Consider the following 17,491-nt stretch of genomic DNA (forward strand, 5'->3'; position numbering starts at 1 on the left):
GCATCAATTCTAGTAGTTGAAAGTACTTTTCAATGGGATACATGCACTGGATTACCACAAAGCACCAAAACCTCTGGCAATGAGATTTTTCGCAGAATTTGATTTTATAGCTATGTAGATAATGCCATGGGTAACGCGCGTGCCAATTTTCGTCGCGATCGACGGCCAAGATCATAAGCGGGGCTGAATCAGCCCCCCCCCCCCTTCTTAGGCGTTGAAATAGCCCAGTCTATTTAGGGTTAAAATATTCATGATCAAGTTGGCATCTCTGATAGGCAGTGTGAAAGCGAAATGAGTTGTCTGAAAAGAGTGAGAGAAGAACTATTAAAGGGGAAGTTTACCCTCTCAATAAGTTGGTTATAAAAGCAGAGCAATAATAGGCTATACCTGCTTAACATAGCACCTAACACTTTTTCAGAGGTCTCTATAGCGCTCTGCAGTAAGTGCAACATCATATGTTACTCTGGCATGACTAGAGCAGCAGTTGCTCGCTCGGCATTACAAGGGAAAAATTTCTACTAACATTGGTGAAGGCTTGATGAAAATCTGCAAATAAATAATGGAGTTATGAATTTTTCTAAAGTGTTGAATTTGTGACGTCACAGACCAGCAGCTCCTGCTTATGCAGTGGGGTGTTAGTCCCCCTAATGTGCAATTTGAAAAATAAAAATAAAAAAGTGGTTTTATTTTTGCTGTGGATATATACTATAATTATTTCAATTCATCATGTTCTCTTGTAAACAATTGAAATTATAGATATTTTTTATACCACGTAATGTATGGGGAGCAGCCCCCAATGAGGTCACAAATGAGTGAATGAAAAAAAAATGGATGATAACTCTTGTTCTTTGATGGATTTTCATCAAACCTTCACCAATATTTTTTTCTGAATTAAATTTTTCTGTTCGTATCGAAACCTAATTATCATTGTGAATTTCCCCTTTCGGAGTGGGTTACGATCCCCCTTCTGTTAAATCAGGGTCCCGTTTTACAAAGACATCAATCAAACCGAAAGATTTCAGTAACTTATAACAACTATTGCAAATTGTTATTATAACACTGTTTATGAAACGGGCCACACAAGAGATTGATATGCATTCCCATAGAGTTGGAATCCACTCTTGTTAGTTTGAAAGCCAATCATATTAAAGGTCAAGTCTACTTCCATTTTGGAGAAAAATCAAACTAGAAAACTGCTGTAAATTTCATCAAAATCGGATGTAAAATAAGAAAGTTATGACTTTTAAAGTTTTGCTTATTTTTCACAAAATAGTGATATATGTACAATTAAAATGAGACAGTCGATGTCCTTCACTCACTATTTCTTTTGTTTTTTATTGTTTGAATTATACAATATATATTTTTTTCTTTGACAATAAGGACCAACCTGACAACCATATAGTATTGAACAATGCTCCATCCACATGTTCAGGGAGGAATTAATCGTTGTTTCAGGTGTTTCACTTGACAATGAGGAGAAGAAAAAAAATCCCTATTTCAAGTAATAAAATACAAAGAAATAGCGAGTGGATGACATCATCAGTCTCCTCATTTGCATACCCACCAGAATGTGCATATAACTGTTTTGTGAAATTGAGCAAAACTTTAAAATGTCATAACTTTCTTATTTTACATCAGATTTTGATGAAATTTTCAGTGTTATGCTTGTTTGATTTTTCTCTTTTTATTCAAATCAATTTTTTGTTGGGGGTGGACTTGTCCTTTAACTGGACTTATCTGAAGCAGTAATAGTCCCAATTTATATCCGTGCGAAAAAATGTAAGTGTGGATACAGTAGTAGTGTATAGTTTATTTATCATAATGACGGCCATCTTCTGATCATGGACAGTTTGAATTGAGTTGCTTTATTCTGCAACTTATACAGGACAATAGATTGTAAAGCACAACAAGGGGAGAATATAAATTCGTCTGCACGTCTGCGTGAGCAACGATCGAGGGATCAGGCGCAGGCCGGCTAGGCACGCGCACAGTATACAGCTAGGCACAGCTAGCTAGACAGGCTATAGGCCAGTTCGTAGATCCGTCACATTGGAACCGATGGAAGCGGCATGCAGGCAGCCTATCCAGAAATAGGTGAGCCTCTGTAGAGGACTAAATTCTGATGATATAATTCCCACTGTGTACATTTAGGCCTACATTTCCAACGCTAGGTATATAGTGTACTAGGCCCTAGATCTAGTCAAGTTGAGTCGATAGGGTCGATATTGAGGTCGAATGACCACCGGTCTGATGTCGTGATGAACATCTTTATTTGGGGAATGCAGTTAAATCGAGTCCCTGGACCCTGGACCTATTTTAACTTTATAGGATTAAAAGCAATGTCCCCATTAATGCTACTTCGTGTAAGATCTATGTGACAAAATTATAGCCGCTATTTCATTATTCATATGCCTACATTTTTTAAAAACAAATTGCCTTACGATCTACTACGCCTAGATCTATCTAGTTTTGTATTTTTTGGCACTGAAAAGATCCCATACAAGATACATAAAAGGCGAAGCTAGATAGGCCTAGCTATATTGCCCTAGCAGAAATAAAATAAATGTTAAGAGTTTGTGGTATGGTATGATGATTGAATCAAATCGATTTTAAGATATGATATTCAATGATGAGGAATTCTAAGGGTGGCAGTGGGGTTATACAGAGGATGTCATTGCAATTTTGCCAGACTGAGAAACCGTTGATACGCACATTTGTGCTTTCGGAATCCTCGATCTCTGGTTTGTTATACAAAGCTGTCAAGTATACAGTTTGTACTGAAAAGGAAAGTGGGAAGAATACTGATGGTTTCATGCAAAAGTAATATTCTAATAAAAGTTTCATGTGCTGTCTAATCTTATTTTGGCATTTCTTTGAATGATAAAAAAATACTCGAATTAAAAAAACACTGATTTTTAGCTTTCCAAATACCGAATTGAGATTTTCTTGCTCAGGTTGGCAGCTCTAGTGCATCCCAACTTTCTGCTTGGTGTGAAACTGACTTGGCAGACCCTGGGAACCTCTTTATTTTATTTTAATTTTTTGACAATTATACAGGTGGTGCTAATGTAAATTTGACAAGCAGAAAAAATGGTTTCACGATACAAAATGAAGATTATTTTGGTCCCGAGAAATTTGACATGCAAAAAAGCTTTACTACACAATGTTAGTTTGGCATATTGGTTATATTTCTCTAAGTTACCGCACCCACATGGGGACAGAGGCGTCGATCCTGGGGGGCAGAGGGGGGGGGGGGGGCGATCGCCCCACCAATGAAATTATTGGGGGGGGGGCAAACATATCGTTTTGCCCCCCCCCCCCCAATAATTCCGCATGTGTAAAAAATAAAATAAGATTGTAATGTTACACAGAAATCAGCAAGCGAGATCGAAATACACAACTCGTTCTTTATTTAAAATCATGCATAAAATGTCCGCTTTTCAGATTGGAATATAAAAATTTTCAGCTCGCGCTTCGCGCTCGCATCATTTCTGTAGCAAAAACCCATACTTTTCATGATTAATAGGTGAATAGAATGTCCCGTTTTCAGTTCTAAGCCTCAAAATAACTCGCGGTTCGATTTGCAATAATCTTTTGTTGGATATATATCTTGTTCTTAATTAAAAACCTCCATTAAACTCATTTTTTTTTCTGATCAAAATATCAAAATTTTCAGCTCGCGCTTCGCGCTCGCATATATTGTTTTTTAGATACCCATCTTAATCATTGGTACCAAAAAATGCATAGAATATCAAGCTTACAGGTCAGAATATAAAGAAATTTCACCTCCGGCTCTCGGCACTCGCATTATCTGTGTAGTGAGATATGTATCCTCATGACAAACAGTCCTAAACAGGCACCTTTTTCCTGTTATCATATCAGTATACAAAAAAATTTCAGCTCGCGCTTCGCGCTCGCATTAATTTGTTGGTGAGATATGTGTCTCTATCTCATGAGTCATATACATATTTATATACATATATATATATATATATATATATATATATATATATATATATATGTGTGTGTGTGTGTGTGTGTGTGTATAGATATATATATAGGCATATAAGGGTGTGTGGGTGTGTGTGTGGGTGAGTTTGTTTGTTTTGTGTGATCGAGCGCCTTTGGAAAGTTGATTCATGATTTTGCCCCCCCCAATCTGAAAAATTGATCGACGCCCCTGCATGGGGATGCTGCCTCTGGAAAAAATAACACCCAACACTCCCAGCACCCTCACTTCCCAGCAGTCAGTCCGCAAGCCCTGAAAAAGTAGCTTCTTTTATCCAAGTGATATTCATGACTAGAGGGTTTTGCATAGTTAATGAGCTTGGTGCGAACCAAAACACCTCTTTTTATTCGGCCATTGCTGCTCTAAATATTGACAAAATTTCATGTTTTTGGTACCTTTGTAAAGAAGAAGAATCATTCTTTCAGGTCATGTGTTTGGATTTTTAAAAGAATGTTGTAATATAGGAAAAACTTTTGATCTAAAACATGAAACAAAATATTTTTTTTTCATGCAACAAAAGTTGTTGTTTTCACACTTAATTTCTGTTTGGGCACAAATGATTTTTAGATCATGATAAAGCTGAAGATCTAATCTTTAATATGATATAATTTTTATAAGAAGATGTATTTTAGATGGGTCAGCAGCCAGCTTTTCATAGGCCAAGTACATTTTGCAGCTCAAAAACAAGAATACTGTGCTCTGATTGGTCATAGAGACCACACACCAACGCAAATTCCAATGTTCCCCACACTGGGCCTCTGCAAGGTCACACTCACCATGTGGTAATCTCTCAAATTACCCGCGCCTGTTTGTTTTGAAAACAGTATTCAGCCAATCAGAACTCTGGATTTTATGTCACTCAGAAATTTCAGAAATCTCGTCTTGCATCTTGATGGAAAAAGCTGGCTGCTGACCCATCTAAAAGATGCCACATATCAAGAGTGACATTGTAAGAAAGTATAGAGTTTGAGCTTTCTGATGATATAAATAATGTTGGTGCCTAAAGCACAAAATGTTGCACAATTTGCAAATGAAAACAGAGGAAGAAAATTCTGTTTGATGCATCTTTTCAGGTAAAAAAATCACTCATTTATTAAAATATTTCATTCAAAAGAAATGACCAATATAAAAGAGTGACATTTACTCTTGCCCATGGTACAAAAATAATCAATATTACTCAAGGAGAAAGTAGTTAAATTCTTTGAGAAAGAAAGTCTCACAATTCACGAGATTTTGCAGGGAAATGAATTCAGCCACGAGAGGACTTGGATAAATCTTGCTCATTTGCTCATTAACACAGGGGCTTGCGGACTGACTGCCAGGGTCATATGTCTACTGGGCCAAATAAAAAATGCCCCTAAATGTCAAATAGCACGTCATATGATCTTGTTATACTGCACCCCTAAAAAAAAAGTGCACAGCATTAAAAAAAAAAGAAATATACCCCTGCATGGCCTACCGTCTAAGGAGTTATAACTGGGAATATCCAAAGGTAAACAATTGTTCATTGGAAAGGATGGGAGGGAGCTAAATCCATATGCATATTTCCCAAAATCAACGCCTTCAGAAAAAAAAGAAATAGGTGTCAGTAATTCAACTTTTTACGGAGGATTTCTTTCAAAAAGCAGGTGCTCTTTATCGGATTATAGATACACGAAGATGAAATATTGAGGGAGAGTCTGTACCCCAATATCAAATTGATCTGGGGCCCATTGCAGAAAGAGTTGCGTTTAAATGCAAGTCAAAAAATCAATCGCAAGTCCCAAATGCACACTGGTGATAGGTTGAAAATCAAGTTGCGCATGATTTTTAGAGTTGCGATTGATTGCAACTCTTTCTGCAACAGGCCCCTGAATAACTGAGTACAAACGTAAAACTGGTATATCGAATCAATAACGAAGTTGTATGATTTTGAAGTCTTGGATTGCTTTATGAATCAGTGATAATAATGTGGACAGTATTTAAATGAGTAAGGGGATGGTGTCACACACTCATCTTTTCTTGTGTAAGCCTCGTGTTTGGTCAAGAATATTCAAGCAATTAGTTTTTTGATAGATGTGAAATGTGCTGATAAAAATATGTCTCTGAATCGTGAAATTTAGCCAAAAAGGTTATATCGTCTTTTAGAAAGTACATTTTACAAGCCTTCTGACTATTTTTCATGATGAGAATGTGGAATGAGTTCCAATAAAATGGAATCAAAGTCATGATATTTGGCTTGTGACTTTTGAAAAGTGACATTTTTGCCTTCTGACGGTGCTCACTGAAGCATGACGTAAAATAGGTCCATAACATTTACTCAGATGGTAGCTTATTAAATTACCTACACCGTACACGCTCATGTAAGGCATATTAAGAACTCGAATTGGTTCGGAAATTATTTGATGTTTGTTAAAGGGGGAACTTTCTTTTTTTGTTGCGTATAGCTAGCTAGCCTAAGGAAACCGACGATTGTCTCCGAGGCTCTCCAAAAGATAATTTTGAGTTTTTTTGAAAGAAAATTTCGAGTTGTCCTAAATAGAGTAGAGGAATTTTATATATACCATTACTCCTCATTAAAAAATATGGTTAATAAAATCATCTTTCAAAAAAAGTTATGATTCAATATATAAAACGATCTTTTAAACAAGAAACACTCCAATCAAATACGCAATTGAAAAAAACCAACGTAATGAAGAGCCCTATTTCACATTTCTCGTGAAATCGTATCAAAGAGGTGACGGTCGGGGACATTTTAATCAATAATTGTAATCGATTATATTGATCGATTACATCAAGTATCGTTTATAAAACAAAATTGTTTATTAAAGAGGGAATTCACCCTTAAAGCGACCTTTCATTGACAAATCATGGGGAAATCAAGACCAATCTCAGAACGGAGAAGGGTTTAAAGTCTTTCACTCGGGTGTATATGCCTAGGGGTGTTATGTAATAGACGCCGGCGTGTCTGGGAGGTCTAATACAGGAGAGCAATAGTTAGTAGACTAACCAAGCAGAAGAAAACTGTGTTTTCACTTTGAAACATGTAACTTCACAAAGGTTATTTATTTTGGTTAAGCAATCAAGAGACCTGCTAAGAGTTTAGGAATTGGGATTGTTGGAAACTAGAACTGCGATAGCCCGAATTAAATAACGATCACGAGTTCGGTCGAATTCGTGTTGTCCGAACTTTTATCGCATTAGTCCGAAGGGCTCTCATGACGGACGGATTATATTATGCAAGTCAATTGGCCTTTTGCAAATTACGTATTGATTCGATTTCCCCAAGATTTGACAATATAAGGTCGCTTTAACAGAAATGATAATACACAAATTGTAGGTTTGCCGAAAATCAATTAAAGATTAAGAAAGTGAATATAATTTCAAGTTTTGGATATGTGATTTCATAACCGAGCAGCTGTTTCATATTTTGATTAATATAAAATGCCTAAATTAAAATGTTTTACTTTGTTTGAGATGACTTATTTTTGTATTCTTTTTAGGAGCGGATGTGAAGTAATTGGACTATTGATGTACTCGTGATACAGTAAAATCTACATTTAGATTTTCTGAGAAAGTGGCCTTTCTCCGATTATTTTACCATACGATATGAGGGACAACTGCTTGCATTACGTCACAAGTCAAATAATCAAAATGCTATTTTTACAATGAACGCTTTTTCAGGGTGAACCAAATTTTAATAAATGGCTTGTAATTCTTTGGCCGGGTAGTCTATTAAAGGCGCTTGATCACAAAAGTCATGTGTTGGGTCCTTGGTCACGGCACTTATGACCGTGAGCAAGGAATTTAATCAACAATTTGATTCTTCATTCAAACACAAGAAAATGATATAGCATTATTTATATATTTATGTGTGCACTTGTTTAGAAACATTGATGAATTTTATTCAGTAGAATAGAAATGGTTTTGTAGTGTTCTCCTGAATTTCACAGTCATTTGCATAATTAATTACTTCAAATTAATTCAAAACTACTCTTCAGCCTTGTAGTTTACAGCCGGCCTTAGGCACTTTGTGCGAATTTTTGCGACTGGAACACAAAGGTTAAGATTAATTGCTGATTGAAATGGCCTATCAAGATCATCGTTGCATGCGTATTTTATTCAGTAGACTATCGAGGAACCAATCAGAATTGTTCTTTCATATTAGCGATTAGTTGATAACCTTTGTGTAATACGGGCCCCAATAGTCGAGATCGGAAGGAGCGGGTGAATTTGATCTGGTCTTGCCCATTTCAAATATGACCAAAACAGAGTGATATTCATTCTCAGACACGTTAACCAAACGCTTCAGTGCCTCAAAAAAATTAGACTTACAATCGATTATAACTTTTAAAGCAAAAGAAAAAAAGCGAAAATGGAATATTTATAATGTGAATGTGTCCTATGAGAAGTCCTTAATCACTAATTAATAAGCTATCTTGGCCGATCCTTAAAAACGCAGTTTTCACAAACGAATTAATGGTAAAAACAAAAGAAGTTTGTTATATTTGCTGATTTCTGTCATTTTATTCTTTGAAAGTCTGAAATCTATTTTAATCGATTACAATAATGATAATATACAATTAAAAAAAATAATATAATTACTTAATACAAAAGTAAACGGAGCAGTGGCCGAGTGGTCTAAGGCGCCTGACATCACTTTTAAATGCACTGTCAATGATTATAAAGTAATTCATTAATCTTGGGTGATTCTTTACAATGCAGCTTTCATAAAAAAGGTAAAGGAAGAAGCAAAGGTACTTTGTTATATTAGCAGATTCTGTCATTTTTTTTTTTTTTAGTTTGAAATCTTTTTTAATTGACTACAACATTGATAAAAGAAATTATAATTACTTAATTCAAAAATGAAATAGAATAATATTATTGTCATTGTTTTAAGGCGCCTGGCAATACATGGAAAGTCCGGGGTTTGACCCTCGGCCGCGGCGCCAATTAATTTTTTTTTTGTTATTTTTTTTTGTATTAAGTAGTTTTTATTGACAACTTCAATTCATATACAAAATAAAATATATATAACAAATAGAAGTTTGATGTCTTTACAAATTGATAAATACCTTGACAACTTATACATTTAACATCATTTTTTTCTTGAATGTTACAATAAAACACAATCATGTCAGACATCTTCTAAAACATAATTATAAATAACATTGATAATAATAATATGCATTAAGAATAAAATTCTACAATAAATTCAACATATTGAATTTTTTTCAGTGTCAAATACACAAAAATAAATCATTAATAAAACCTAACGAATTGAAGCCATCAGCATATTTTTTTTTTAAACCCATCGCCTCGGCCTCTTCACTCAAATAAAATCAATCTCAACAACAAACTCAGCCCTGGACCCTACCCCCCCCCCCCCCTCCCCCGACCCTCCCTGAAACACCCCCATCCCCTGCGCGGGTCGCGCGTTTCCGTTTTACATCCTGGCGAAGGCATTTTCCGCAAAAATAGCCACAAGGCGACTAGTGAAGAGTCTACACACGTCGCTGGTTGCAGCCACCGGATGCAATCTGCACAGTTACTGATCAGAGCATAGAGTTCCTCGGCACTTCATGTACAGAGAGCAGTCATATGAGTAAAATCCGAACATGCTTTTGCAGTTACGTTTTTTTTATGAAAAGTTATGAAAAAGTTTTTTTTTCTAAATATAAATTATCAACTAAATGAATAGAATGACAGACAAAATAAAAATAAACAGATACATATAATAGAAAGAAAATTGAAGTTTGATGGATTGATACACTTAGATGCCGAAAGATAGATATAGAAGACTGATAAATAGATAGAGACATAGATAGATAGATAGATAGATAGATAGATAGATAGATAGATAGATAGATAGATAGATAGATAGATAGATAAATATATAGATAGAAGTAGAGAGAGAGGGAGAAAGACAGAGAGATGGATAAATAGATAGATAGATGGGGGAGAGAACTTGAGAGATGGAGAGATGTTATAGATAGATAGATAGATAGATAGATAGATATATGGACGGATAAAGAGAAATAGAGAGAGAGAAAAAAAAGACAGACAGACAGATGGATAGAGAGAGAGAGAAAGAGAGAGAGAGAGAGAGAGAATCTGACAGATATATAGATGTTAGATAGATAGATAAAGAATGAGAGAGACAGAGAAGATAGATAAATTAACATATAAATAGAAACTGTAGTTACATAGATAGCTAGATAAATAGATAGATAGAAGATAGATAGAGAGAATTAGAGAAAGACAGACAGACGGATAGATAGATAGAGGGGGAGAGAGAGATAGAGAATTTGAGAGATAGGTACATGTTAGATAGATAGATAGATAGATAGATAGATAAAGAATGAGAGAGACAGAGAAGATAGATAAATTAACAGATAGATAGATACTGTAGTTACATAGATAGATGAATAGATAAAAGATAGATAGATAGATAGATAGATAGATAGATAGATAGATGGGGGAGAGAACTTGATAGATGGAGAGTTGTTATAGATAGATAGATATACATATATGGACGGAAAAGAGAAAGAGAGAAAACAAGACAGATGGATAGATAGATAGATAGATAGAGGGAGAGAGATAGAGAGAGATAGATAGATAGATAAAGAATGAGAGAGACAGAGAAGATTAACAGATAGATAGATACTGTAGTTACATAGATAGATAGAGATAGAATTTGAGAGATAGATAAATAAGAAAGTCAATAGGGGCCTAAGCTTTCGATCCTAGCAGAATCTTCGTCGGAGGCAAAATGACAAACATATAAAGTGGAACAACCATAATATAGACAACAGACACAGTGAGCCACTGCAGTTTTTTCGCCCTTTTTTCGCCGTTTTGTGTGTTATAACCTATGGGTAATTCAAAGTTGCAGTTTTTTCGCCGTTTTGAAAACGGCTAGAAAAGGGCGAAGAAAGGGAGAATTTTTGGAGAAAAAACGGCCAAAAAACGGCTACATTAGGTTTCCTATGTAAACATTGAATTAATATGGAGTGCCATCATTGTTCAATATAAGCGGAGCTATTTATTTCCCAATAAAAACGGCGAGAAAACGGCGAATGTTAAGGACAAGGATCCTGTTAGAGGAGTGAAGATACTGAGAGAAAACGGCTGATAAACGGAGACAAAAGGGCGAATGGGTAGTAAGGTGTGTGTTGCATAAAAGGGAGACAAAAGGGCGAATGGGTATAAGGCGTGCAGTGCATAAACGGAGAGAAAATTGTGAATGGGTCCCAAGGAGTGCATTGCATGAAAGTGAGAGAAAGTGGCGGGACAACGGAGAGAAAAGGGCAGATGAGTAGTAAGAGGTGAGAGCATGAAACAGAAAAAAAAGAAAAGGGCGAATGGGTAGTATGAAGTGCTTTGCATAAAATGGCAAAAAGAAATGTGAAAATGTGTGATATGCATTGAGAAAAAGTGACTATAAAACGTAGAATATATATTTGCAATTTTTCTGCCAACTTAAGATTTTCTGAAGAACTCCTTTTGGAAATAAGCTCTAGTTTTCATGGGTAATATTCAATAATAATTCTCATTTCATTCATGTAAACAATTTTTTATTTTACTTTCGGGGGGGGGGGGGTTATGCCTTCATTCATAAATCTTATTTACATATTGTATAGGCCTACTACATTAATTGTTTTATTTCAACATTTTTTATATTTCATGTGGAATTTGATAAAATGTCAATCAGATGAAAATAAAATTTAATTGAATTGGATTGAAACTTCTTTGAATACTTTATTCTTTACTCTTATTTTCCCTTCTTCATGGGCGGGAACCCGAGGGGAACGCGTCCCTCACTTTTTGGAAAGGGGGGCATAATATCTTCCCCCTCTACTATTTGTGGTCTTTTATGATGGAGAACAATAAATCATTCAAAGTCGAATGTAGTTAAAGAGCTTAAATTTGCCCTGTTTACTAAAAAAATGCAAAATTTCTCACGCCGAATATTGGCACGCAGGTTGTCAGGGAAGTAATCTACAAAATTGCATCGTAATTTGTTTCATGCAAATCGCTATTAAGTAATTATGCTAATTCATGCGTAATTAGTATGCAAAATCATACTTTTTCCTCTAACTCCCTTTATAAAGTTTAGAATGTTCTATTTTTTTTTGGTATAAGAACTCTTTGTCTACATGAACAAAATTGTGATATAAGATCAATTTCTTTTGTCTTATTGTTTTTTGCAATTCCGTATGTATTTCTTTTGTTTTTTACTTTTTGTTTTTCATTATTTTTTCGATTAAATTTGTTTGGGACTCTTCTTACAGAGCTGCCAACCGTTACGTTTTTGCCGTATTTGTTATGTCTTTTCACCCAAAATACAGCGTTACTTTTTTTCTTTGTAAAATACGTTTTCTTAAAATTTCGATCGTGTAATATGCAGGCCGTCGATGCCCCTATAACTGGCCGTGATGCCTTTACAAAAAGTGATAAGTTTTTTCTACCTGGCCGACGTGCCCTTTTTCAAAACTGGTCATGCCCTAGCTTCAGTGTAAGATTAAAGTTTACAAAGTTCTCCCATATTTCACAAGCAAAAATACAGGAGAGAGAGAAAAAAAAAAAGTTAAAAAATAACTCAGATCAATTCAAACTGCAAGCCATTTTCTGTGATTTTCTGGGATCTACACACAGACACACACACACACGCAACGTTAGCATACAGTGTACATGTACCAGCTGCCGCACGTGGCTTGGCCTGCCTGCCTGTGTGGTGTGTGGCAGGCTTGCTTGATCGGAGGAGATCTGCAAACTCTGAATCAAAGTGAACAATCTCACATGATTAACAGTTTTTCCAACAAAATAATCACAAAATCGGCAGGACATTTTTATAATGACATAGGCCTATATATGGATCCTCAGATTAATGATTTGGTGATGGAGTCGTAGGAGCAAGTTATCGAGTTTTCATTTACTAGATCGATCTAGTTGTTTCAGCTCATGACGAAATACCTCCATTTGATGACACTATACCCCATTTTTTCTCAATGAATTCTCTTCTCCGAATACGAAAACCATACTGCCACAGGCATGCAATGTAATTATCAAAACACCTGTTTCTTGACCTCGGTCCGAAGATAACACAACAGCCCGAGTGCGGTCCGAGAAAACATGTCGCCATTTTTTATTCACTTATGAAACGACCCCCAGGGCTTGGAAATGATGTTTTAGATTTTCAAATGCAAAATGGGGTGAAATACCGCAGTTTGCCATCTGATCTGCGGTCCGTTTTCAAACGGGGGTAAGACGTAATGTTTTGTTTTGAGTGAAAATGAGTCTTCTCGTGTTCGCACCGATAACAAGAAGACAAGACAATGGGAATAGAGATGGTGTGATGCCGCGATGTTCATTTGATTAAAGTTTGACAATGTTTCACCTTCAAATTTTATTTGTTTCTAAAAAAATTTAGTTTTCTAACAATTTTTAAATATATTATAAAAAAGACAAATATCAGTAAGATTATTTTGTTAGATGATTACATTTGTTTTGTTTGCTTGAAGCTTAAATTTTTGTTTCCTCTTTAATTCTTTCTTCATTGCTTTCTTTCGTTCATTTTATTTCTTTTCTATCTTTTTTCTTCATACTTTCTTCTATCCTTCCTGCTTGCTTTTTTTTGTTCTATCTTATTTCAAATCTTTCCTAGCTTTCTTTCCTGATCCTTTCTCTCTGTTCATTTTTTCTTACCTTCCTTCCTTACTTTCCTTTTATTTCCTTTCTTCTTTCTTTCCTTATTTTTTTTGGGTTCCCTTCCTCTCCTCTTCTCTTTTCATTCTTTCTGTCATTCCATATTTCTTCCTTTCTTTCATTCTTTTCTTGCTTTCACTCTCGCATGATAATGCGAAAGGCACTTTTCATGTTCCTGATGCTGCAGTCACATTTCCACTACCGCGGCTATGGCGAGTCGAAAACAGCCGTTTTATTAATGTGTAGATGGTACAAAAAAGTCTTAACGGATGTTGTTGACCCGCAGTAAGGGAAATGTGACTGGGCCATTGGTCATGTAAGTAGTATCCAACAAACCACTTCGAAATACTTTAATTTTTGGGGAGGCATACATCAGCCTCCATGATGTCATGAGCTGGTTCGATCTCATTGATATATTGGTCAAAACTGTGTTTTATAGTGTTAAAGACCCCAATGCACTTGAGCTACTTCGTTTCATAGGAAAGCTAACTTTTAAAATGTATAAAGCCCCTTTCACAATTGACGTACGACCTGTTTACGACCACCTGCAACAGTTTTTTCTTGTTGTTGCACGATCGATCCCTTGGTGTCTTGCGAGCACTCGCAGTCGTTGTAGACGATCGCACAAACTCGAGGTGGTCGGAGGTGATCGTGACTGGTCGCATCTGAACCTTGAACATGTTCAAAATCCAAACGCGATCAAATACGATTGATTCACTCGCAACAGGTCGTACCATCGGTCGGGCGATCATCGTGTGAGTGTTGTTCAACGTTGTACGACATGGTGCGAGAGGTGGCATAGTCGCATTTAGTCGACTGGAGGTCGTACAACACTTGCACATGTGCTGGAGACCTACAGAGACCAGTCTTGCGACTGGGTGCGATAATATGAGACTGTTGCAAGAACGATCGAAATTACGGCTTACTACATTGCACTACCGTTGCATTCGCATGTATGCGACCGTTCGGCCCCTTTCACAATTGACGTCCGACCAGTTTACGACCGCCTGCAACAGTTTTTTCTTGTTGTTGCACGATCGATGTCTTGGTGTCTTGCGAGCACTCGCAGTCGTTGTAGATGGTCGCACGAACTCGAGGTGGTCGTGACTGGTCACATCTGAACTTTGAACATGTTCAAAATCCGAACGCGATCAAATACGATCGATTCACTCGCATCAGGCCGTACCCGGGGTCGTACCATCGGTCGGGCGATCATCGTGCGAGTGTTGTTCAACGTTGTACGACTTGGTGCGAGAGGTGGCACAACTAAGTAGTCGCATTTACTTGACTGGAGGTCGTGCAACACTTGCACATATGCAAGCGACCTACATGTACAGAGACCTGTCTTGCGACTGGTTGCGATAATAATATGGGCCATAAGACTGTTGCAAGACCGATCGCAACGGCTTACAACATTGCACTACCGTTTCATTCGCATGTATGCGACCGTTCCACTCGCAATCCCTCGTGCAACACTCGCATGTGATCGCACGAGCACAATAAGAGCATATGCGACTTACTCGTGCAACGGGGTTTACTGGTTGTTTTTGTAGTACGACAGCTGTTGCAACTGTGAAAGCCTCTGTGCGATCTTATGAGATGACTAGCGATTGATGGCTGTTGCAACCTGTCGCACGACCAAAAGGTCGCAAATTGTCGTACGTCAATTGTGAAAGGGGCTTTACAGAAGCTTTGGAGAGAATGCCCTAGCTGTTGCGACTTCAATGGGGTCAATTAATTACACTGTCTCGCACGTTTTGTGAACAATGGAAGGTGTGAATGAAGGTGTGAAGATTGCAGTGAACACCTAACAATAGGAAGAATCTGTTTCAATTTAAGTTACGCAATGATCACTTGTGATCTCTCGTTGTGTTTCTTCAACCCGGATGAACCCCCAAACCACATTGTCCAATCACGGACCTACTACAATAGTCAGCGTTTGTGAAAACGGAATGATAATCGAGGATGATAGTGTATTTTTGATGTAATTAAATAATGATAGTGGTGATAATGAAGGGGGATAAAGAGGAAGAAGACGACGAGAATGATGGTGGTGGTAATGATTTTGATGGCGGTGATGATGATGACGATAACATAATTATTTTTTTCTTGATAAACGTATTATGTGTGTAAATTTATAAAAAAGATGAAATTTTCTTTTTAAGAATTATGATATAAAAAGGAAAAAATTCCTTTTTCCAGACCCGGTTCTGGAAAAAAGACTTTGGACTTATATTGTACTTTTTGAAACAACCGGGTCTGGAAAAAGACTTTGCACTTTTGTGCTTTATCAACGTATTACTATAGATTTTAGTTTAGAACGGATTCGCCTAAAATCCCTTCAAATTTATTACATTTGTGGGTAAAGTGCATTATTACATTTCTGGGTTTAATTATTACATTTGTGGGTAAAGTGTTATTACATTTTTGGGCGATCAAAAATTATTACATTTCTGGGTAGTGTTATTACATTTTTGGGCGTTATTACATTTGTGGGTAAAGTGTTATTACATTTGTGAGCGATTATCACATTTGTGGGTGTAACAGCCCCCCCCCCCCCCCATATGTGCATTTCTACCAATAGCCTATATTAATATTATGTTGTTGTTATTATTTGATGAATAATTTTCATAGAAACAACTGGCTCAGAAAACTATTAAACACAGCCTTTCGTGAAAAGCTCCCCTGGTTGTCCCGAGAAGGTGTGTTTATTTGACTCCCTTCCCTCATCCCACCCTTTCGAGAAAAGCTATCCTGGTTTTCTCGAAAGGGTGCGGCCATTCCCACTTTGCAAACGCAAACGATCGTAACAAGCCCAAGATAAAGAAAATAATACAGTACAGTATAATTGAATACATTTAGCACATTGCAGCATCTTTCTAAAAGAAAAATGATGAAAAAAAATCATATTTATGAAGTATCAATTTTTTAAACATAACAAAATACGGTGAAAATGAATTAATTATAGATTTTTGTTAATTCTCTTATGACAGCAAAAAACACGTGTTTAATATACGAACCACAAGTGACAAAAGATTTCACACGCGAAGAGGGGCGAAATCGGAAGCTGAGAATTTTATTTTCAGATAGAGGCCGATTGATTTCAGCCATTTTAAAATTCTTATTTTTAGTAGGTATTTGTGATTACTTTATGGTGGAATTTTGATGAATTTTAAGAAAAAGTTTGATATGATTGAAAGAAATGAAGATTTGTCGGTATTATACACTACCTTACATTACGGTGTATGAATGTTATTCTAAGTTGTCTCAAGAACATGCACTCACCCGCTTGTGTGGTACAACATTATTTGCTTTGTACTTGTTTAGTCCTATTTATTACTAGTTTTATTACTTTTTGTGCCTTTTGTCATTTATTAGCAGTTTTGTAGGCTTTTTACCGATGGGGGTATTCACCCTTATATTAGCCGTTTTGTAGCCGTTTTCCACAAGGGAGGTATTCGCCCTTTATTAGCCGTTTTGTAGCCGTTTTCCACAAGGAAGGTATTCGCCATTTATTAGCCGTTTTGTAGCCGTTTCCCACAATGGAGGTATTCGCCCTTTATTAGCCGTTTTGTAGCCGTTTTCTCGAAGGGAGGTATTCATTATTTTATTCTGATGAAAATCATTGTTGCATACGTTAGCTTTCCATAGTCGGTACACTTTTTTTGTCGCCGTTTTTTAGCCGTTTTCTAGCCCTTTTCTAGCCGTTTCCTCTTGGGGAAAAAGGGAGAAAAAAGGGAGAAAAAACGGCGAAAAAACGGCGAATCACCCAAACCAGTCTGGCTCACTGTGAGA

The sequence above is a fragment of the Lytechinus pictus genome, chromosome 6 (assembly GCF_037042905.1).
Source record: "Lytechinus pictus isolate F3 Inbred chromosome 6, Lp3.0, whole genome shotgun sequence".
Classification (NCBI taxonomy): Eukaryota; Metazoa; Echinodermata; class Echinoidea; order Temnopleuroida; family Toxopneustidae; genus Lytechinus; species Lytechinus pictus.